This window comes from Perognathus longimembris, chromosome 2 (genome assembly GCF_023159225.1).
Source record: "Perognathus longimembris pacificus isolate PPM17 chromosome 2, ASM2315922v1, whole genome shotgun sequence".
NCBI classification, from domain to species: domain Eukaryota; kingdom Metazoa; phylum Chordata; class Mammalia; order Rodentia; family Heteromyidae; genus Perognathus; species Perognathus longimembris.
Genome location: NC_063162.1, coordinates 50,073,210 through 50,096,173, shown reverse-complemented (window position 1 = coordinate 50,096,173; position 22,964 = coordinate 50,073,210). Strand labels below are relative to the sequence as shown.

The window sequence follows — 22,964 nt, the reverse complement described above, 5'->3', positions numbered from 1 at the left end:
CTGTCCTCAAAATTTGGCATTAATAGAAGAAACGAAGCACAACATGGATAAAAGAAGCTCATTAAAACACCAAAAGAAGGATCAGTTGAAGGGAGCACCAAGAAGGGACCTAAAGAACTGCCATCATAAGGTGGAGCCAGCTATAAAGAGACAGTAGAGGAATCAAAGTGGAGGTAAGGGGCCCAGACCCCACACCACACCTAGACCAAGCATCCTAAATCCAAATGCCACAGGAAGAGCTGGCTTGTAGTCCACTTAAAGATGTTGCTCATTAACACCCGACACATCCAGCCTACAGTGATGACACAAGGTCCATACCATCCAGGTTATGGTTGCAACCTGGTTTTCCCCTGCTTGAACACTGACAGGCATTTCCCCCTCCTCCCAAAATAGGCCTAGGTCACTCTCTTCTGCTCTACTCACCACAGAACCTGAGCCTGCCTGGTGCTCTAGTCCTGGCTTACCATGATTGACTCTAACATCAGGTCACATATCAAATGCTCCCTGCCGGAGCTGGGGATATAGCCTAGTGGCAAGAGTGCTTGCCTCGTATACATGAGGCCCTGGGTTCGATTCCCCAGCACCACATATACAGAAAACGGCCAGAAGTGGCACTGTGGCTCAAGTGGCAGAGTGCTAGCCTTGAGCAAAAAGAAGTCAGGGACAGTGCTCAGGTCCTGAGTCCAAGCCCCAGGACTGGCCAAAAAACAACAACAACAAAAAAAAAAATGCTCCCTGCCTAGACACAAGTATAAGCTTTCCATGCTCCACCATCCAAAGGACAAGGTGGCCCAACACTTGTGGCCCACACCTATAATCCTAGATACAGGAAGGCTGAGATTGGAAGACCACAGGTCAAAACCAGCCTGGGCTCAGAAGCCCATGAGACTCTAATCTCTAATCAAGTGTTAAAAAGCTGTGACTGGAACTGTGGCTCAAGTGATAGAGTGATATCCTTTACTGAAAAAGCCAAGGGAGAGCTGAGGCCCCAAGTTCAAGCCCCAGCACCCACACCAAAAACTGACAAAAAATGACAAGGTGGCCCCTAAGGAAATTGGAAGACTGCATCCACATGGTCAGATGCATGTGTGCTGGCCTAGCAAGGGACCTAGTAGGTAATGCGCAATCCCAAGGGAATGGACAGCCTTTATCAAGTACATCCATCAATTTTGGGCTTCACTCTTTGGAAGTGACACCTATTTCAAAAACATCAAATTCCTTAGACAAGTGTGCTTATAAAATGAATCAGCTGTTTGCTTTATTGATACACCTGATTTCAGACTGTCAAAGTGCTTTTAGTAATACTAGGAAATATACAAAGCTAGCTTTGCTTGTTTTGACAACCACAAGAAATAAAGATTTATCAGTTACATGTTCCTGTTAAAATGTTGAGATTTTCAAAAAAAAGTTGTTTCTAGCCAAAGTTCTAATATTATTGTTTTCATGATGACAAACACATGCAACTCTTCAGAGATTTAGCTGCTATGAGAGAAAGGTTTTAGAAATCCAGTACACTCACCAGAAAGTTCTATTACTCAGAAGCAGTAATTCCAAAGAAGTCCTCAAGAACTAGAGCAAAGTTAATTTCACTGTGTAGCCTCCAAAGGAAAAAGGACTATCACATAACTTAGAATTTGAACTGAAAGGATTTCTTTTCCTTTCCTTTACCTCTCTTCTCAGACATATGCCTTTTTCATTCTTGCTTTAATTGCTTCAACTATAAGAAACTATCCTCCCTGAAATCTTCTACAAAACTTGTCAGATTTCTTACTTTGTCAACTATCTCTCAAGCTGCACTACCATAGGGAGGAACTTCACTGGGGTTTTAGGTGGACATCTAGGCACTGCTCATGGTGTATGCTAAACTCCTCCCAAGACACATGAGTAAGAAAATCTTCACACCCAGTAAATCTTTTAAAAGGAGAAAGAGGAGAGGAAAAAGAAGGGGACAAAAGCCATACAAGGAAATACTCTAAACAGTAAGGAAAACTGAAATGAACTCTGACTTCCCACTTTGTGGAGCTGAAAGCTAAATGAGGTGTCTCCAATTCTACTTGAAGTTCTGTGAACAACATTAAGTACCTGCACTATCTCTGTATCTTATCTGAGTACATTGGAAACCGTGTACACAGGTATTAGAACTAGGCAACTGAAAAGGAATACCAAAATCGAGAGACACAGGGTAAAAAAGACAAATGATTACGAAAGCAATACTTGCAAAACAGTTTAGTGTAAATCTACTGAACAACTCATGGGGGGAAAGGGAAAGGGGGAGGGGGGAGGGGGGAATGAGGGAGGAGGTAGCAAACAGTACAAGAAATGTACCCAATGCCTAATGTATGAAACTGTAACCACTCTGTATATCAGTTTGACAATAAAAATTTTAAAAAATGTAAATTGTAATACAGTACTCAGTAAAAACTATTTGTGGTCCAAATGAGTGGACTAATATTAACTGAGTCACACTCAAGGACATATCTATAAATCTGTGTCATCTACAATATAAAAATAAGGCACAGACACACCAAGACACCTGCCAGTTACACAGACAGTGACAAAGCAAGAACTGACTGAATCCTTCAGCCACATCTTTTCAAACAATCAAATCTCAAGTTATAGTTACTGCATAGCTAGGGAAAAAAATCTTTCAATCAAAGCTCTGTTTTCCATCTTCCCATTAATCTTATCCCTCAGGCCAAGGAAAGACAGACATTTGGGGGACTCCCCTTACCACAAAATGAATCATACTGACTGCTGGTGTGATTTCCAGCAATGGAGAGAAAACACCTTTGGGGAATCCAGTGGGAGACTTCATTAGGAAAATGCTGGACTTCTCAGATTTAGAGACACCTAAGTCATGGATTATAGACAAATAGGGTCTTTCAGCAGGGGCCAAGGATCCAAACAGAAAGGCTATGATATATTTTAGAAATAATGTTTACAAATTGAGCTTGCTGTTGTGTGTAACTGGTACAAAAATTGGTTTCTGAGCTCGTGTTTCAATGAGTATATTTTCATATATAAATATAAAATGTTTTGAGTTATAAGCATAAACTAAAGAAAACGCCCTCTAAAAGATTATCAAGGAATAAGCTTATCATGAACTGAAATTACGTTAAAAGAATCCCTTAAGCAAAGTGTAGGTTTGCATATGCATTTACATCTTATTCAGAACCCACATGACTAAGGGAAACATTCTTTCCTGAGCACATACAACCCTCATTAACATCATTACCCTACAACTCCCTCCACTCCCCACTTGGCAAAAGGGCAACTTTAATTAATTTTAATTCATATTTATCTTATGTTCCTCCTCTCACAGATCCTAATAGACCTTTCTAGTTAAGCAAAAGGGGACTAAGGAACTGAAAAAATGTGACTTTTCCTTCAAGAAACAAGACCCTCACCCATCACCTCAAGTGACAATTAGCAGTGTCTGCAGCACATTATATGAGAATAACTAATAAGGCAAAGGAATTGAGGGCAGGCTTTTCCCTTCACCATCCTGTCTGAAGCTTAAAAGAAAGCCTAAACATTAATGAATTCTGAATTTATGGCAGCTCAATAGAGAGCTATGCCTTTTATCTTCACCTGGAATAGGAATGAAAGGAGAAAACCCAACAGTTCAGCCACTACCTCAAAATATTCTCTCCTTCCATCCAATTGTTGGCCTAGAGAGTCTGAAGTCCATTCAAACTGGAATGGATCTGAGAAATCACCTAATGTTACCACCCTTACATCGTAAGGGAGACACCTGTTCTGAGACATGGAAGAAACCTGCCCATATTGATGAAGACAGATTTCAGAGATCCTACCAGCCTTGAGGCACCACTACTCCAGAGAAGAAAGTAAAAATACAGGTTTTACTCCCAGCAATGAGAACACATGCCCCAAATTCTTCTCTGGGTACTTCCAAATTTCTAAATCAATATGTAAATTGTTTCAACTAAAGACAATCACTAACAGGCCCCGAAATGATCTCTAACTCCACAGAATGCTTCCTAAATAGAAGGCACATGTATACACACACACACACACACACACACACACACACACACACACAATGTACTTACAAGAATCAGATGAGGCATCTCCCACAGATTCCCTAAAAGGAACTTACCAGGAGATTCTGTAACATAAGATAGCTGACTTCACATTCTACTAGAAGGAAAGTCCTAGTCCTAAAGATTTAAACAAAGTGCAAAAGGCTCAAACCCAAGAGGAAAGGCTTAGTGTTGCAGAGAACTAACCACAGAGACGTTTAAAGATGAAACAGGTTATCAGACAAAATAATTCTGTAAGCACTCAAATGCAGCCAAGGAAAATAGCTACTTTCCAGCTAAGTTTATCTACCCTGACAGCTTCTGTCTTGGCCTGGAAGAGGTTGAATGTCCACACAGTGAACATAAAGATAACCCACAATGGCTGCACATCCCCAACCATTTGCCAAAGGTCACACAGGATTGAGCATTGCTCCAGCGCCTCCACTAATCCAGAGACATGCCAATCTGCTTCCTGCTACACGCCATCAGAAGGTCTGGATTTTACTTATCAAGGGATGTCGGACTTGCTTTGTCAGAACTCAGTGGTTATTAGCACAAGGCCGAGTGACCACAGTTGCAATGAATTTTATTTTTTACAAATTATCTGGTTTTAGGATGCCCAGGAAAGATGATGTGGCTAACAAAATGGAGGGGAATATTGTTGGACAACATTCCAGTCTAAGAACATAAAATCTGGATGGTGAAGCACTGGGAAATTAAATTCATGGCCTGGAAAACAAGCCAAGATTAAAAACTGTCATGTTGATACAGTAGATGCTCTTGTCAGTGGGGGGAGGAAGATGTCAGGAACTGGATGAATTGCATTTTCATAGCCACGCTGTGTGATGAAGGTGAGTAAGGGCCAAGCGTATCAATACCCTTTAGTACTTTGGGGGTACTTGCCGTATCTTTCATCAAATCACTACAGGACATAAAACTCCACATACAATTCAGAGTCTGCCACTGCTAAGAAGACTGTCCCCATGGAAGCTGGGCAAGATTATCTGCGTCCTAGGCTTCCTTTGGGGTTACCTTTTGTTCACAGCAGGCTATCTGTTCACAGGGCTTTCAAATGGTAGATGACTTGGAAGAATAAGGTCCTTTTAATGCCCCCTTCCTCATGTAGCTTGATAGTTCTCTTCCTATCCACAACTCACAACCAAGTACCTTTTAGACCTCCCAGTTTCTAAGAGGAGTTAATAGTTTTCTTTGAATAGTCAAAGAATGAAGAAACCCATTTGCTATGTAAGGCCACAGGAATTCCTATTTAAATTTCAACTAAACCCCAATAGATGGAAATGGAAGGAAAGTCACAGACAGGAGAACACCAAGAGGTTTTCAACAGTGTGCACAAACGTGGGGTGAAGGCAACCTGAAATCCTTAGGATCACATTTTCTTCCCAGACTATGTAGCATAGAAGCATATTTGTTCCTGAGCCCAAGTTTACAATTGTGTGCAAATTACATGTTCATGAAGTTATCTCATATTGTATGAGACTCACCAGTCATATCATATTCCTGGCAAATACATATTTTGTACTTAAAGGTATGTTCTGTCTCTTGCCATTACAATATTTGGTACATAGAATGCAGAAAACCCACTAAGAAAAATATTTACAAGGCAAGTAATAAGACGAATAAGAAGACCTAGAATTCTACAAATGTGGGAGGAAAATTTTTCAGGAAATAAAGGGGCAGAGAAGATCAGATAGAAAATGATGGAGATCCAGGCACCACTGACTCGTGCCCGTAATTCTAGCTATTCGAGAAGCTGGTATCTGAGGATCCTGGTTTGAAATTAGCCCAAGACAAATCCTCAAGACTCTTATCTCCAATTAACTACCAAAAATCTGGAAGTAAAAGTATGTCTCCAGTGGTAGAGCATCAGGCCCAAACACAAAAGCTAAGGGAGAGCACTCAAACTCTAGGTTCAAGACCTAATATTGACCCAAAAAAGGAAGTAAGGAAAATAGGTAGAAAAGGAGCGATGGAAGGAGGGAAGAAGAGTGGGGAAACACAAGAGAGAAAGACAAGACAAGAAAGAAAGAAAAGACAATAAAAAATTATGGACAAAACTTTGGGGGCTGAGTGGCAATTTTTCCTTGTTTCCTAACAAAGTTCCCTGCCCTGCTGACAGATGGATCATCCTTTGATATGGGTCAACTAACTATAATGTGGAGGGCAATTCTCCCCAGCACTGTTTTCCCACCATAAGGCTTCATCCTCTGACTAGTTTAGTTATGGATTGCAGGAAGGAACATCATCCAAGTACCAGAAAGATGGTGGCTCCTTACTACCAGAATACTGCTCTCCTCATTTATTCTAAAGATATGAAAGGCTATTTCAAGTTTTTTAAATCATCAATATTATCATCTTTTTTCTTCAGATAATGTAGAGACAGGCAGAAAGAGGTCATATGACCTGTTCTAGGACCATAATTAGGACTAGGATGAGGACTAAGTCCCTACTTGAGAGGTTACTCCTAACCTTACAATAAAAAGCCATTAATTTTAATGGGGAAGATAAAAATAATTGAGTTACCAATGGAATAGAATAGAGAGTCCAGAAATAAACTCCTCGATATATTTAAAATGATTTGATGAGTATAAAGACCACTGGGAAGGGGAGAACAGCCTTTCCAATAAATGGTGCTGAGGACATTGGACATTCCCATGACAAAGAGTGAAGTGGACCTTTTCCTGACCCCATATACAAATGGATCAAAGCTTTAAACACTGAAGTCCTAAACTCTTCATATAAATACACAAAAGAAAAGCTTCCTGACATTAGGTTTGTTATTAATTTCTTCAGTGATGCCAAAAGCACAGGTAACAAAATTGGAAAGACAAGTTAGACTTTCACTAAAAATGAAATTCTGTGCATCAAAGGACATTGTCAAAGGAGTAAAAAGGAAAATCACAGCATACAAGAAAATACTTGTAAATCACAAAGCTGATAAGAGATTAATACTGAGAATATGTAGAGAATTCTTATAGCAATGACTTAGTGGCAACAACAAAAATCCAAAACTGAAAATATACAAATGGCCAATTAGTTCATGAAAAGATACTCAACATCACTATTCACTGGAGAAATGTAAATATCGTACCATAAGCTGGAAATTTTTTTTAATGAAAGTAGGTGTTGTTGAGGTGAACAAAAGAGAGCTTTTTCACACTATTGATGAGAATTTTTTTTAATGTTTCAAATAATATAAAAATAGTGTGACAGGTCCTCAAAAACATTGAAAACATGATCACAAAATGATTCAGTCACTTCTCTTATGAGTAAAATACCCAAAAGAACTGAAGTAGAGAAAAGAAAGCGATTTATGCACCAAGATTTACAGAAGCATTATTCACAACAGCCAAAGGGCAGAAGTAATCCAAGTGTCTATTGGCCGATGACCAGATAAACAAGATGGGATGTCCACAAACAATGGCATTATTTGTAACAATCAAAAAATGTTGATAACCCAAAAATCCACTAAAAGGCAAATGAACAAGTATATTAAAAGAACAAAGAGCTGAAGTAACATTTATATACCCATATCCAGAACAATCTTGTCTACAATAGCCAAAAGAAAGAACCCAAGAATCCAGAAACACAGGAAGAGTGAACTAAAGACAGTGTTTATAGGCCATGGCATATCGACCCTTAAGAAGGAAAGAATTGGGCTGGGGATATGGCCTAGTGGCAAGAGTGCCTGCCTCATATACATGAGGCCCTGGGTTCGATTCCCCAGCACCACATATACAGAAAATGGCCAGGAGTGGCGCTGTGGCTCAAGTGGCAGAGTGCTAGCCTTGAGCAAAAAGAAGCCAGGGACAGCGCTCAGGCCCTGAGTCCAAGCCCCAGGACTGGCCAAAAAAAAAAAAAAAAAAAAAAAAAGAAGGAAAGAATTCCCAACATATGCTACAGGATGGATGGACCTAAATCACGTTTTGCTAAGTTAAAGAAACCAGATACAAAGCAAAAACACTGGGGCTGGGGATATGGCCTAGTGGCAAGAGTGCTTGCCTCATATACATGAGGTCCTGGGTTCAATTCCCCAGCACCACATATACAGAAAATGGCCAGAAGTGGTGCTGTGGCTCAAGTGGCAGAGTGCTAGCCTTGAGCAAAAAGAAGCCAGGGACAGTGCTCAGGCCCTGAGTCCAAGCCCCAGGACTGGGCGGGGGTGGGGGGTGGGGGGGGGGAAGCAAAAACACTGTGATTCATCAGTAGGAAGTACTTTGTGGCACTTTTAATACTAAATTCAGAGTATAGAATGACTGTCACAAGGCCAAGGGGAGAGAGAAACAGTGAGTTGTTGTTCAACAAGCACTGAATTTCAGATTTACAAAAAAATAAAATCTGGAGTCAAATGTGGTGATAGTTGCACAGTGTGAAAGTACTTAATGCCAGTGAACTTCAGAATGGTTATTTTTAATTGTATTACACAGACTTCTTACAGAAGGAAACAACAATCATTCTACAGCACAGCCTTCTAGGAGGCTCAGCTCTTAGCCACTTTGTTTCTTCACCTGTAAAATGAGGGTATGCCCATCAACCAGATGAAATGGAGCATCAGGAATCTTTGGTTTCGCCCCCTTACACATGTGAGACATTCCATACATCTTAGTTACTTTCTTCTTTCCCAGAGCAAATACTTTCTCTTTCCAAGTTAAAAAAAATAAGTGAAACTTCTTTTTTTCTTAATTGTCAGGTTTGCTTGGAGGTAATTGGCAGCTTCTTTGATTTTAGGATTACTGTAGATGTTTTTGCACAGGGAAGCTCCAGAATCTTTGTAGGGCTTGATGGCCAGATAATGAGACTGTATTTCTGCTCACATCCTCACACAGACCAGGACCAAAGCCCACGTGGGCACAATATTTGCAAATATGGAGCAGCAGAAAATCTGAATGTGAATAATAAATTTCTATATGAGCGCTCCCTCCCCCCATACATATAGTTCTCTACTTAAAAAGACCAAATAGGACATAGGCAGGGATATTTTTCCTCGGTTTTCTTTATTTCCCTTGATTTCTAAGCAGCTAGCTCCACTTATGGACTAGCCTAAGCTGTAGGCAGTTACAGAGCATACTAGTGAGAAGTAATCTGCTCATGTGGGAAGTGTCCATCCTGAAGACAGACAGCTTTGACTATGACCCCAGCTCTGCCACTTATCAGGATTTGGGCTAAGTTCTCAAAGTCCTCACTCATTTTTCTTACTTCTAAGAAGATAGCAGGCTCTATTCAACAGAATACTAGTAAATCTTAATTGAGTTAATCTACACCTTGCTATGATTGTTAGAACAACAAATTCACAGTCTAAATACAAACAAGTTCCCCAAGGCACAGTAGTAGTTGAGGCATCCAAGGGGAAGCGCCCTTTCAAAGTGTTCTAATATTCCTTTCAATATCCTATCTTCAGATAAACACCATCTGTGAGCCTAAGGACTTCCCTTCACTTTCCTGGTTCTTGTGGCTTGATGTCAGGGTGGGTGGGAAAAGGAAGAGTGGGAGGAAAGAGAAACCTATCAACTAAGACACTAGTCAAAACTGTTGTTCTCTAAATCTAACATCCCACTTACCAGAAGGCCTGCCATATCTGTGATCACGTTCCATACAACAGATAATTAAATATCTTTATAATTTCTTCCTTTGTATTCAAGCTACCTTGGATTGGTTGCTGCTTTAATTAAATAATGAATCTTATGAAGGGCCAAATATTCCAACAGTCTTACCAAGACAGAAGTCCAGAACCTATGGCTATGGAGGAATCACCTATCCTCCCCTGCCACCTGCCTTCTTTTTTTGTCAAGCAAAGCACAGTGGGATGGCCATAAACTACACTGTTTTGTCCATTCTTCTTTCAACAGTACATATCCATAGTCCTCTTAGAGTGTTCTTTAGACAAGCTTTCACTCTCCATGCAAACCCAAACACACACACACACACACACACACACACACACACACACACACACACCAACTACTTTTTGCCTTGGCTAACTATGTAAACAACCAACAGCAAAATGCTAACATTAAAAACTAACTTGGCACCCCCCTCCTGCAGGGTCTCCAGCCTGGGGTGTCCTCTTAGTCTCATTCATAGAGTTGGAAACCACCCCTAATTACTTCCATCACAGCCAAAGACTTTAGCAACAATAGAGCATTTAAGTCTTTAGGGTCTTCACAACAAAATAGGGCATGGCTACAAGGGTTTTGGCTGAAAGTCTGTACCATGTACAGACTGCCTCAGGATACATTTCCTACGGACTTGTTGCAGCTGGTAAAGAAGGGTGAGGGGAGGAGAGGAGCAAGGCCTCAAATTAAACTTAAAAAAAAAAGTCTGGGAGCCAGTACTGGGGAGGTCCTAGGGAAAAGAGGTATTGGGCAAATTCCATCTCCCTAATCGGCATGGTGACTGGCGGCCAAGTTTGCTCTCCAAGCCGTGAGAAGGACCAATTAATTTATCAATCTGCACCTCTTTCTGCCATAACATATTTCCCTCTTGCCAACAAAAAAATGTGTCCATTATCAGGCAGGTCCCTGTCCTCCTAAGAGCCCATGCGGCTGTATAATTACACTTCTTCCCTTGACAACTTGCATGATTGTTTGCCTAACAGTATATTACTTCGTTAGTACTTTCCAATATACGTTATTTTTAAACTGTCACTTTTGCCCAACTCATCCCAATTCACACTCGTCTGTTTATCATAACAATCATTAATAACTGTCAGTCCACGCCATCAATGTAACGAACTCACTCCCTCATTAGCATGTTCTAGCATTTGTTCCGTAGAGGGGGCTGATTATTTTTTACAACAGGCCAAGCCAATTACTTTAGTGAAATGGAATCACATTAATCAAAACTTAACAAGGTGGCAAATTTAAAGATATCAGATTGCAAAAGACAGCATAACTAATATGTCAGTGTCAGGGGTAGCGTGTAGGTATACAGCAGCTGTACTAAATATATCTCTTCGTGGAGGCCACATGAATTTTGACGTTTCATATGATCTGACAACTACCAAAGTGATATTATAAGAAGGCAAGAGCCCAGTGTTGCACAGCTCACGATGACTTTTGTAGATTCTGGCAAGGGCAGTGTGAATCAAAGGCGGGGGAGGTGGAAGAGGGTAGAAAGAAACAGTGGCCGCGCCTATCCAGGCTGGCAGACGGCGGCTGATCCTGTCTCTCTGTGCCAAGGCATTTTCTTTTACACTTTAAATGATGATAGTCATCCATCACCATCTGACAACTGCATCAAAACCAGCTGCAAAACATGCAAAGCCCAGCAGTCTAAAATATGCTGACACACCAACAGAAAAACACATTTTAAATATATCTATATGGTTATAGATTCCATAGGAAAAGGATGCGAAGGAAGGAACTTGGGTTGATGGTGGAGAGTAGGGGTAGATGACAAAATATTCAGAAGTGGAGAGAGAGATGGAGGGGGAGTCCAGAGCAGCAATGAAAGGGAAGAAAACTGAGGAGAACAACGGACAAAAGTGAAAAGGGGGGAGAGAGAAAGAGAATAGAGTGGAGAGAAAGGAGAAAGAAAAGAGAAAAGGGAGAGAGGACCGGGAGAGAGAAAGAAGAAGAAAGTGGCAAATGAAAAAAGGAGCAGGGAGGAAGTAGGGCAGAATAGAAAAAAAGTTAGGAACGAAGTCACTAGCAATCTTGAAAAGAAAAGTAAAGGCTCTTATAAAAGGTTCATTCTACCACAAGCAAGAGCTCACTAATTTGGCTTCAACTCTATACTCACCAGCTGGTGCTTGGGCCCAAGTTTTTTCATACCCTGCCAAAAGATACTTGATCCCATACAGGTCTCTCCTCACTTCCACTCCACGAGTCAAGTTTGTACCCTAGAACTTTGTTTCTAACTGATTGTTCTACCACCATCATTCCTACCATCCCCAACCAACAGCTCTTATGACCCACAGCATCTATTTAACTAGGACAACACTTGGGCACCCCAAAGGCAGATGGCTCAACACACATGCCTTATCACTATTCTCCACCCCCAACACACTCTCTTCTCTGGCCTCTTCACTCACAAGGAAGGTCAAATCTTTGCCCTAGGGTAAGTTACTGGACCTCTCAGAACTTTCACTGCCTTGCTTACAGCAATAATGAGATTACTTAGAGGATAAGAGTTATCATTAAGTGTAAAAAAAACAACAACATACAAGAAACACCTGGAAAGATGTTTGACTTACAAGTAGACCCAACTCCAAGAGTGGCCCATCAGGTAGAGACTGTGTTTATCATTTCCAATTCTGTAGAAGTGAACTGAGATAGAGGCTTTCTTTGAATACCTCACTTATGAGCTTTGTATCTTCCCAAGACCTCTTTCATCATATACTTAGTAATTTAGAGAATTGGGCAACTGCATGCACAGGAGAGGTGATTGCCAGTATGATTTGTAGGCCTCTCTGGGATGAGCTAGCTTACCAAGGCACCATACATGGATGGTCCAGTGTGCTGTATCTTGATACATTCTTCCTGGACCCACTACTCAGCCATCCTACTGTTACTGTATTTAATGAAGCTTGTTTATTGATTTACTTATTCCAAGGAGGTCCCAGAACTAGGTACATCAGGCTGGCAAAAGCCCCATTGTATAATGTGATTAGATTCAGTCATATCTCACAGTTCATGAAATTGTGCTATGATTCATTTTTACAACTTAAATAGCTATTTGGTTGGGTTGCCAGGTTGAACATGATGAATGTGTGTGATAAAACAGAACAAAGAGAAGGTCCAGTGCCTGTAAACTCAAACATGAGTCAATGGATTAACCCCTTCACTCCATAATGGCAATGCCGCTAGGGGACACTTGCCCCCTGGCCATCCTCCTTCAGGCCTCATTATTTGGTATCTGTGCTGTTCCATTGCCAAAGTTGATACTACTTTCTCTCCAGCAAGACAGAAGCTTTCTCCAGATTGGACATCAGTCCTTCTATACTAATCTCTGTATCGAAGCAAGAAGACAAGCCACAAGTGCTCACCTCCTAATTCAAAGCTTGATCACTTCCCAGATCTCCAGCTTATATTCCAGTCCTCAATCCTACATGTCAAATGTTTAACTCATGCCCACATATATCCTCTGCAATCATGGTAAGATACTGGCATCCTACCTAATTACTCATATGCCATAGAAATAAAGCTAGAGTCACTTCAGCATAAAATTCTGTTGAAATAACTTCAAGGGGAGCAACAGGACTTGCATGGCTCATATCAGTGTCTTTCACTTTGCATAAGAGATTATTTTTCACTTTAAAAATAAATACATCCTGACACAGACTCCCTAATAAAGCACATCATCATTTTAAGTGATCATTTTTAAAGAAAATTAAATTTTAACTTTAAAGAATTATATGATTACTATGTTGGAAGAAAATTTAACAAGTAACTTCAGCCCTAACTCATTTTTCTTCATTTTTGCAGTAAAGCAGTCTGGGTAATATGTTCTAAACATGCTACAATATGGAATCTCCCACTAATATGCCTTTGTATTGTAACCTTGATTCTTTCTCAGCCAGAAGTAGGATAGTTCTCCTCCCCTGAACCTAGGAAGCATGTGTTACTGTCACTAATAGAGTACTCAGAAGTTGCACTGTGTAATTTTGGAGGCTCAGTTGTGAGCATGATACAACTTCGGTTTTGATGTGTTGGAACTCTTGTACTTGAGAGCCATGAGTCACCTGGAAAAAGCCCTAGTACCCTGAGGTAGCTGTACTGTAAAAAGACCAAGCCACACAAAGAGACCATGCACCAGGGCTCCAATTAGCAGTAAAATCTTAAAGTCATCCAGCCCAGGTGCCAGACATGTACAGACCAGCTTTCAAATGACTCCAACCCCAAGCAAGGAGTCACCTAGTCCTGTGAATCTCTAAAGTCCAAGTTCTAGGCTTCTGGACTTAACAATCAGAAGTAGTCTGAACTCCAGACCCACAGAATTCATTCGTGTAAAATGGTTGTTTCCATTCCCTAGGTCCTGAGGTAATACAGATAATACCAGGGACCCTGCAAGTGTAAAGGCCAGACAACAGCCAGTTATGCTTGATCTAGAATATATATAGCACCAAGCAGTCACTGACATTCATTAGCGCTGTGATTTGTTCCCAAGTATAAAATTCCCTGAAAAGCAATCACTGCCCCACATGGAGACCCTTATTTCATATAGCCCACAAATCCCATTTCCTTCAAGCTAGGAGTGTGTCAACAATGCCTCCCAGTCTGGTCTCCTGGACATCTGAGACAGTGACTCAAGTCTGTATACTCAGTATGGAACCAGAAAAATGTCTACTTCTAGGAAATTTAGGATTTGAAAATAAGGTTCAATCAACAGAAAGCAGTTAACATTATTTATTTTTCTTTATCAACTTCCTCCCATTTGATCCTTGCACTATAATAAACATTGGAATCTACTCTCTTCATGAATCTACTAAGAATCTCAGTGTCTTCACTACCTTCTCATCCAGGTTAGCCCAATTCAGTGGCCCCTCAGAGACACCATTGGACAAAATGGTACTTCAGTGATTATTCTATACTAGCACCCCCACCCTATACTAGCCATATAACAAATAATGAGTACAATATACTTTCTCCAGCAATTTGTCATAACTTTTTTTTCAGATCTGAAATTAAATCTTATAGCCTGGCCAAAAATCCCTGTATTTATAGACTTAAATGAAGTCTTAAAAAGGCATAAAAATTAAATCATACATAACTCATTTAATGAGCTTCTTTACTGAAAATAAGAACAAAAACTATAAACTTTAATAATAAGTTTACATATATTATATATTCATATAACCTGCATTTTTATAGTAAAGATCATCATGGAAAATATTGGGTCTGAGCATCATGGCAGATCAGAGGAAGATAGATAGACAGATGGCTTTCTCTTGCCATCATCCAACCAAAAATACAGAACTGCATTCCCCATACTTTTAACATCTCAAGAGGGTACTGGCCCTTTCTCCTCCCTTAGGCAAGTTGTTTCATCTCTTTCAATCCTAGCTTTTCATTTGTAACATACTCAGGGAGATAAAAGTGACACTGAGCTCAAGTGTATAGCATTTGGGTCGAACATAAACCAGGTCTCTGACTCTATGGATTGTTCAGCTTAACAGTGGCATTCTTTGGCCCCTGCTGCCAGCACTGTGACAATAGCAGTTCAGAACAACCCATGAAATATAGAGCCTGATAGAGGAAGTGACTACCTCCACATACCAATGCAAATGGCCCAGGACCCAAACTGAGAATTCTCCACTCAGTGGCCCATATGCTAAAGTAGCAAGGGGAAAATGACTAAAATACTAAAATATCCCTTACAGATTCCATCTAAAAAAATAGAATAAAAGGAGGACATACAGACATGAGGGGCCTCAGATTAATATTTTCCTCCCTGATTTATCCCCTTGCCCTCCCTTGCACATCACTTTGGTATGACAACAATACATAGTTCGATTACATGTGAGATACAAAATCATGGTAGCTGTTCAAAAATATTCACAGGCAGAGAATTTCAGAAACCACAGTCAAACACAGACACAAGGTCAAATGTGGGGGAATATCCTATGAAAATCACCGAAGGAGAAGAGAAAACAAAAAGCTGTTCTTTCTACTATTTAGCCTTTCCAGCATTCCTGTCTTCACACTTTGGCCCCAAGTAAAAGTACTCTAAAGAGAATATGTCCACAGGTCTCATGAGGAGGAAGAGGATAGTATTGGGGGTAGTGAGGGGAGTGGCAAACAACAATAGCAACGCAACAGAAAAACCAGAGTATATGTACTATTTAATTCTACTTTAAGATGCTGCTATGAACTCGAGTGCATTTAATTCCCTTTTAAACATCACGTAAGTTTCTCTCCTCCCTGCTCACTCTGTGGGCTCCATACTGAGTCTAAGATTAATCCCTTGGGAGTTTTTTATTTCCTATTCTGCCTATCTTTCATCTTCACCCCAGGCTAAGCAGATGGATGTGAATTCAAAGTTTTCTGATCTTTAGCACAAGTTATGGAGGGTTATCTTTGGCTGTATATCTTTCTGCTGGCAGAGCTCCCTTGGTGATGAAGGATTAACCACCCCAGCTGTCTCTTCCCAGAATGATGCAGTGCCATGCTCCTCAACACGACAGCATCACTTAATCTTAATGTCCGCTCTCCGAGCGCAGCCGCGCAGGACAAAGCCAATCAACATCAGATGCCACCAAGATGGACCTACTGCTTGGCCCTGGAGTCTCTCACCCACTCACTCCTATTAATCAACATCATCCAACCCAATCCCAGAGTTCACTTCTCTCCAACCACAGTTAAACCAAGCTGGGGTCCATGTTTGCCATCTGAAGCAGAAGGCAGGGGGAGGGGTGATAAGCAACAACCAGCTATGACAGCATACCAAGGCATGTCACTGAGTGACAGTCTTTCTTCTGCTCAGCTCCTCTCTTACACCAACTTTGGTTCTGGAGCCTTCGACACTTCATCATGTACTCAATTCAGCCATAGAGATGTGTTTAATCTCAAATGGAATATACCTGTCTTTCAAAGACCCTAGAAATATCACAAGGAAGACATGGAACCATTTACAGACAAACTGAATGAGCCTTTTCTTATCTTCACCCTGACCAGATCACTTTTCCTCTGTTCCCTCTTCCAAAGCAAGGCCTCAAAATCTCTATTATTCTTTTCTTTCTTCAGCCAGTTCTGGGGCTTGCATTTTGGGCTTAGGTGCTTTCCCTGAGCTTTTTTGCTCATGGCTAGTTTTGTACCATTTGAGCCACAGTTCCACTCTGGGTTTTTTGGTGCTTAATTGGAGATAAAGAGTCTCAAGGACTTTCCTGCCAGGGCTTGCTTTGAACCTTGATTCTTAGCCTCCTGAGTAGCAAGGAGATTCTACTTTTTCTGGCATAAAAACACCAGAAAAGCACAGATAGCAACCCTAAACTGACCCTAACACCTTGCCTGTTTGACCAACACATCACAAACACAGCCAATCCTAATGAGCCTCCTTGGTTCCCCTTCTCCTGTTTGAACATTACATATCACAAATGGGAAGACAAAACGGTACTCGCCAATTTCTCTCTAGCTCCAAGCAATTAAATGAAAGTACTTCCTTATTCCTTCTTTAGAAAAGGAACAAAAAAGTCAGCCCAGATCTCAAAGGCAAATGTAATAAAACAGTAAATTATTGCTGGAGTTTACTAAACAAATGCAACCTAGTTAAATTTAGAAAAAATCTTCACTTTTGCTTACATTTGCAATTTTACTGCTGAACTACTGGTATTTCTTACTTATGCAACATTAAAATGTATAAGAAATCCTCTGTGTGCTATATCCAGCATCTACTCTTGATTTATAATACCCAATTTAGGGGGGAAAAACACAACGAAACCTGATTTAAATCACAGATTACTCTGTAAAACACAAGCAAGGAACTATTCCAAATCCTAAATGTAATTTAAACATATTTATATTTTACAGTGATATATTTTCCCTATTCCTTGTCTTATGACTGTAAACTTTCTATAATTATATAAGCAATTTCCCTAAGGTCACAACATTGATCATAGTTATAAATTGCTAAAGTACAACAACACACAGTGAGCAGGAAAATATATGCTGGACATCACAAACAGTTTTATCAAATCTGGGATGGAGGGAAGGGGGAGAGGAGAGATGAGGAGAAGTGAAGATAGGAAAAGAGAAAAAAGTAACAAATTTTCTAAGAAGTCATTAAACAATGTCACAGTCCCCTCCCCAAAGCCATTTGAAACACAGTTTTTGACAAATTGTCCTGCAATAGGGCTTGGTGTAAATTCTGATGGTATTCTTAATCCTCTGCCTATTACTCTGGAAGCCATTTGAAGATGCAATCCAGAAGTCATTCAGTTACAGTACAAGTTAAAACTAAGGGGAAAAAAATCCTACCCAATCAAAATTGCCTTCTGCCCTCAACAGGAGTTCTCAAACTAAGTGCCTAGGAAGCTGACCATTGACAGAAGTACCTCACCCCCATGGTGGGAGAGAGGGCATAACGAAGCATTTGGACTTTAACCCATTCATTACGCTGAACAATGTCTCTTTTATCTGTGTCTTCTGTTAGGGGAAAAAAATCTGGCTTGGAGAAACAGTTATAAAGGTTGAAAAAAGAGAAAGATTTGGAAACCACCACTTCCTGATGTTGTCAGCACGAAGCAGGAGATCTAAAGGAAATCACCAGAGAGCCACTGATTGGTTGTCAGTGTTTCTGGTGTTTGGAGGTAACTCTCCTCTTAATGAGAGGAGATCCAGGTGCCCTCCACACACAGTGCAAATGAAGTTGCTGTCAGGCACCTCTAGCATCCAGGCTGCAGCCAGACGGGTTGACAGGCTGGTCACCCCTTATGGATAACAATGCCACACTCCACTCTGGGCAGCTGCCTATTAGAAAGACAGCTGAGACCCAGAGGGGAGGGAGAAATGAGCCTGTGACAGACACTGCTTTGCTCAATGGAAAAATCAGCCTAAAAAGATACGTGTTTCTCTGAAAGCTTAAGAAGGGCAGTTCAATTTTTTTTTTCATTCTCAATGTTTCCAAAGAAAGCTCAGCATCTCTGCAGCTCAGAGTCCTGGTGCAGCTTTCCAAGAAAACCTCAGCAATTTGTGCATGTAGTACTTGGTTTCCAGAAGGAGAACCACTAAGAGATTAGTCTCTGGAAGCAAGTCAGCTCCTAGTCCTCCCTGCATTTTGTACTCTTTCTCTCCCTTCATTCCTGCTGCTGTTTCTACATGCTCCTGCCTCCATCTTGGCCTCCATTTTCCTACTTATGGACTGTTACTAGTGCCCAAATACAGCATACTTGCCTTCCTTGACATGAAAACCTCCTCTGACTGGCTATAATATTCACAGTACAGGTGGTGCTCTAGAACCAGACTCCACATCCTTCAGTTCAACCAACCATGGATCAAAAATTTTTTAATTATTTCTAGCTAGGTGACAGTTGTTCATGCCTAAATCCTAACTACTCAGAAACCTGAGATGTGAGGATCACAGTTTGAACTCAGCCAGAGTAGAAAAGTCCATGAGACTTTTACCTCCAATTAACCAACAAAAAGCCAGAAGTGAAACTGTGACTCAAGTGGAACAGTGCCAGTTTTGAGCAAAAATGCTCAGGGACAGTGCACAGGCCCTTAGTTCAAAACACACACACACACACACACACACACACACACACACACACACACACACAAAGTTGTTTCTATATTAACCATGTATACTTTTCTTCTTGTCATCATTCCCAAAACAATGTAGCATAACTACTTATTTGTATCATTCAAAGACACACACAAAGGTAGACTGAGTCAATGTGGAGTACAATCTATGACATCAAAGCAAAGTAGAATTAAAAAGCTCATTGTGAGCTTTGAAGCTGGGAAAAACAAGTTCAAATCCCCATTCTACCACTCTCTTTCTGTAGAAACTCAAATTGCTGAATTCAGAACTGTCACCTCTAACTTAGCAGACAAAAAGTATTACCTCAGAAAAACAAATGAGTTGGCACAAGTGAACTAAAATAGAGTATATTGGAAGTGCTCATTATGTGTTTCATTCATTCATATTTTTGGTTGGTTGGCTAGTTCTGTTTTTTTGTTTGTTTGTTTAGATTCTCTAGGTCTGTTAAAGGTTCTAAACAAGTGAGAAATCAGGAAAGCTTTGCTAGTTCCGGTTTTAAAGAGGAGATTCCAGTTCCTGAGTGGAGACTTCAGGAGATGATATCTTGGTGTTGCTACACTGGAATTGCAATGAAGTCAGTTGCTGGGTGTTCCTCAGGGATGAAGTAGAGTAGATATCCCTGACTGGATTTTTTTTTTATCACATATTCACTTTAAAATTATACTGTCATCAATATAGGAAATTATATATAATTTTTATGAAGTAATTTTTCATGTAATTTTTATTAATTTCTTATTTTTATTAATTTCTCATTGGGGTGGGGGTCAGTTGTGGGACTTAAAATCAGGGTCATGGCACTGTATCTGAGCTCTTTTGCTCAAGGCTAGCACTCTACCACTTTGAGCCACAGTGCCACTTCTGCTTTTCTGTGACTAATTGGAGGTAAAGATCTCTTGGACTTTACTGCCCACACTGGATCTGAACCATGATCCTCAGATCTCAGCCTCTTGATCAGCTAGGGCTACAAGGCATGAGCCACCAGTGCCCAGCTCTTATTTCACATATAAATAATGCATCCTGGGCGAGAGGCATGGCTCATTGATAGAGCTTTGGTCTACCAAGTACAAAGCTGAGTTCAAATCCCAGCACTAATTAATTAATTAATTGTAAAGGCAATGAAAATCACCTGTAATCCTGCAGCCCACATACTGGTAACATATGTAGTCAGTATTTTCTTATAAGTTCCTTATACACAGCACTGTGCTAAGAGCTATGTTATATAATTGATTTTTGGACACTCCATGTGGAAAACAAAGGCTTAAAATGGTTAGGTCGTGTGACAAAATCAAATCATCACACCACTCCTTAATGACATCAAGATTTGAACCTTGGTCTAAATTCAAATTTCACATGTAAAGCGATATGCAAGATAGAAATAACAAAAGTCCATGTATTTCCTTCAACTTTTTTTTCCTAAGCCTATAAATTGGTAGTTGAGTGGCTGAATAAAAAAAAAAGGCAATGAATTATTTTTTCATTAGAATAATTAAACAAAATACATAGACTGAGTGCTGGTGGCTCACACTGTAATCCTAGCTACTCAGGAGTCTGCAATCTGAAGGACTGCAGTTCAAAATCAGCTCATGATTTTAAAAAAGCCAAAAAGCCTGTGAGATTCCATCTCCAATTAGCCAGCAAAAAGCCAGGCTGGGGATGTGGTTTAAGTGGTAGTGTCTGCTTGGCAGACACAAGGCTCATAGTTCACACTTTACTACCAGAAAAAAAAAAGTATTAAAATAGTATTTCTCTCAGGGACAAATCTTTACATCCTGCAAAACCTGAATTTCTTAAGATCAGGAAAATCTCAAGCACAAATATTTGCCACACTAGTTTTTATCACTGACTCTGGAATAGCATCTCCAAAGGAAGGAAACAGCAAAATGTAAACCTACAGCCACAATGCATGAGCTTCTTGGAAAATACAGCGCAGTGCAGATCAAACGTTCAAGAGAAAGAGTAAGGGGAAAATGAGAATTTGAAACATTCAGGGGTGGGAGTTTCTGCATAAATATTTTAATCAGGAAAAGCAGCTTGGAGGATCCTTTTAAATGTCAAGAATGGCCAATTCTTTTCATCTGTCAAGTGAAATTCATCTTTTTTCAATTCTACAATCAATGTATATAATAAAACCAGAAACATTCCATTTTGGACTCATGCTTCATAATTCTCTTGTAGGTGCTGGTCGTGGCCTTAATCATGGATAGAAATTAAGCCCACCTGGCACTCATTTTAAAGGACAAACCCTAGAATTCTATTTCAGGGGATCAGATAGGATCAAATCCCTCAGAAAATGGAAAACCTTGGTAAACAGAAACTACCCAGACATTGATTGTCTCAACTCCTCAGAAGTTAGGAAAACATCCGGGGGGGGGGGGGGCGGGAGGATATGGTCATAATATTCAATGCATATTCTATGAAATTAAGAAAATTGAAGGGAAGAGGTAGGCTGGGAGAGAAGGAGAATGATGAAAGGGGTAACACTGATCGAGATGCATTGTACTCATAAAATGATTTGTTGAATAGTAACTCATTTGTACAACTACTGAAAGATTGTATGTGTATATATGTACATATATACACACACATTATGTACACATACACACATACATATTTACTAGCTAGTCTGACTTGGTAGTACACTATAATTTCAGCACTTGGAAGCTGGAGCAGAAGAATCATGAGCTCCAGGTCAATCTAAACTAAGTTAGAACACCTTGACTCAAAAAGAATAGGAAAGAAACTTACTAAATAGAGGGAAATACAGGCTTGGTAGGAAACAGTATGAAAGGCCAATTCTGTTCTCAGTCACCTAGGCACAATTTCCTGAAGCTGGTTCCCGAGAAAAGTAAATAATAGTAATTCCTGGTAGAGAGCTCCTTAAACACAACAGATCTTCAACCATTTATATATATCAATGGTTCAGTTTGCTAACTCAATATACAAATGTTGTGCAAATGTCATCCGTCTGTCTCTCTCTCCCATTTCCCAGCAACTGTTCATGCTGGTATCAATTGCTTAAATATCCAGACCAGAACAAACCAGCAACTACAGTGTGACAAGGAGTCTATGAACTCTTTGGAGGAAAGAAGGCAACCTTTACCTGAGTTTCCTACCTTATCAATATGAACTGTTTAGGAATTGGGGTTTTTTTCCATCATTTATTCATCTCCAGACATGTTTGGTCATTCATTCATTATTTTTCCTAAATTAATCTATAACTATTTGTTATCAATTGGAAACTAAGCTTCTTCTCCTCTCCTATCTCCATTTCTCCATATGAATTTTAATATATATTTAACCATCTTATATTATTTTAATTGATGTAATAGTTTTTCAGTTGATTTGACTGGGTTTTCCTAACTAACAATTACATTACTCAAGCTAATACTTTTACCTCCTCCTTTTCATTACTTAGAACAATGGTCTCTATTTTTTATCTTATGGTACCAAGGCAGTGTATTCAAGTTCAATGCACTGGGCCAGGTGGGCAACAAAACTGAGCAAACTAGGCTAGAGGACAAGAAGCCTGAAGAATGAAACAGGTGACCTCTGCCCTCTGCTCTAGTCTTACATTCAGGAGCACAGGCTTCATCTTTCTTCCTCTTTCAAGCAAAGCCAGAGAGGCAGACTCACTTTTTTTAAACTTCCAGTTTTGTAAAATAAATTATGTTGTAATAACTAAATTATTTTGTAAAGTAGTTGGTG

General features: G+C 40.1%; 1 protein-coding gene and 1 long non-coding RNA gene across 4 annotated transcripts in view; one reads left to right on the top strand and one right to left on the bottom strand.

Annotated features, from left to right (window-relative positions):
* The window catches only part of LOC125346496, a 29,883-nt gene extending 13,086 nt beyond the window's left edge, over window positions 1-16,797 (top strand). The window contains exons 3-4 of the long non-coding RNA XR_007209944.1: window positions 9,381-9,385; window positions 15,409-16,797. This is a non-coding gene — a long non-coding RNA (uncharacterized LOC125346496). The remainder of the gene's footprint in view (window positions 1-9,380; window positions 9,386-15,408) is intronic.
* The window catches only part of Lrmda (leucine rich melanocyte differentiation associated), a 1,039,777-nt gene that overhangs the window by 816,333 nt on the left and 200,480 nt on the right, over window positions 1-22,964 (bottom strand). The gene's annotated exons all lie outside the window — the stretch shown is intronic.